The sequence below is a fragment of the Tenrec ecaudatus genome, chromosome 1 (genome assembly GCF_050624435.1).
Source record: "Tenrec ecaudatus isolate mTenEca1 chromosome 1, mTenEca1.hap1, whole genome shotgun sequence".
NCBI classification, from domain to species: domain Eukaryota; kingdom Metazoa; phylum Chordata; class Mammalia; order Afrosoricida; family Tenrecidae; genus Tenrec; species Tenrec ecaudatus.
The window spans coordinates 160,635,259-160,637,155 of record NC_134530.1 but is presented as its reverse complement, the minus strand read 5'-3'; the positions used below and the strand labels follow the sequence as shown (position 1 = coordinate 160,637,155).

General features: G+C 45.5%; 1 pseudogene; it reads left to right on the top strand.

Annotated features, from left to right (window-relative positions):
• The first annotated feature begins 303 nt into the window (after window positions 1-303).
• LOC142437442 (histone deacetylase complex subunit SAP18 pseudogene) lies at window positions 304-1,165 on the top strand (annotated as a pseudogene).
• The last annotated feature ends 732 nt before the right edge of the window (window positions 1,166-1,897 follow it).

Genomic DNA, 1,897 nt, shown 5'->3' with positions numbered 1-1,897 from the left:
GTTTAGTCATTATAGTTTTTTTCCTTCCTGTTTGTGTGTTATATGATTTTCTGTTTCTGAAATTCAGGATAGATAAAGCTATAGCTATATTAACCAGATTAATAATTACCCAGATTAATAACTACAGCAGGGGGGATGGGGGAGAAAAGGGGCATTAACAACTGAGCGTGGGAGGAAAATGTTCTGAAATTGATTGTGATGATGATTGCGTAACTGCTTAATATGATCGAATTATGAAGTTGTATGATATGGGAAGCATAAGTCAGTAAGACTATTTTTAAAATATTAATTCATGAAAGAAACATGTTTACAGCCATCGAAACCGCAGCAGGTAGCTCTGCCCTGTCATGTAGGGTCACCAGGATCCGCACTGACTCAAGGGCCATGAGTTGTATGTAGCTTTCTCCAGGGTTCTTTTTTTCAAACTCATGCTCAATTTTCCAAGAATCCTTTTCCTGGAAATCACTCCCCAGGTCCAGCTGGTCAGATGGCTCGGAAATGACAGACTGGGAGATCCCCAAACAAAAATACCGTGGGGCTCTGAGTCATGGAAAGGGATTCATGATGGGCTTTTGCATTGGCCCCTCCCATTAACTTTAATCCTTAATCTATTGATTAAGAAGCTGTGGGCTGCATGTACAGAAAATTCAAAAGTGGATTAATTAGGACTTGGTTCTCATGCTCGTGGCGGAGGAGGCCGGAGGAGGAAGATGGCGGTGGAGTCGCCCGTCACCCAAGAGGAAATTAAGAAGGAACCAGAGAAGCCGATCGATCGCCCAGAAGCCTGTTGCTGCAGGTCTCCCCACCAGCCACAGCCATCCCCCCAATGGACGAGTTCTTCTGCAGAGACGTGCTGCCCAGCGAGGTGCAGATCTACACTTGGATGGATGCGACCTTGAAGGAACTGCTGCGGAGTTTAGTAAAGGAAGTTTACCCAGAAGCTAGAAAGAAGGGCGCGCACTTCAATTTTGCGATTGTTTTTACCAATCTGAAAAGACCTGGCTATCGAGTGAAGGAAATTGGCAGCATCATGTCGGGCAGGAAGGGGAACTTCGATTCCATGACCCTTCACTCACAGAAGTTCCAAATAGGGGATTATCTGGCCGTAGCCATCGCCCCTCCCAACCAGAAACCCCCTCCCTCGGGGCACATGAGGCCATACTAAAGTGTATCTGCTGTGTTTTGAATGTATTTTCCAGTCAGTTATGTAAAATAAACCTAACTCTCTGCCTCCTTTGAATATTGCCATTAAGCCTTTAAACTTTCAACAAATTGTGATGCTTCTATTTAGGTTAGATTTGACTGTGTTCTGGGATGACCATTGATTCAAAGTCCATATTGTTTCAAGCTCTCCTGTAAAATAGGAAAAAAAAGTGCTCTTAGCATTGTGTAAAACTGCATTGTGAAATCAATGTGTGCAATTGAGAAAAAAGAGTGGATTAATTAATAATTCGTGATCAAAGTTTATCATCTCATATAAATAGCAAGACTGGAAGTAGGACTCCCGAGCTGGCTAGTTCAACAGCTTCTTCACATCATAAAAGATCTGGGTTCCATTCAGCCCTGCCAGCCATCTTCAGTGAATCGTCTGTGGGAGATGGATAACTGACTCCTCTCTTGGGAGGACCCCAGCTGCTGGGCTCCCTCTCGTGGGGGGACCCTGGCTGCTGGCCTCCAGGCCTGGCCGACACACATGGCCACCACACTGAGCAGGAGACAAAAGGAGTTTCTTGGGTCTTTTTGTAAAAGTGCAGAAGCTCTTCCCAGACGCCCCACGTCAGAGTTCTCTCATGGCTCCTGGACCAAACTTGTATCCCACGTCCCTCACAAAACCAATCATTGGCAAAGAGGCCGAAGTTACCCTGTTGGACTTCTTTGCCGGAGTGCGTTTGCCAGT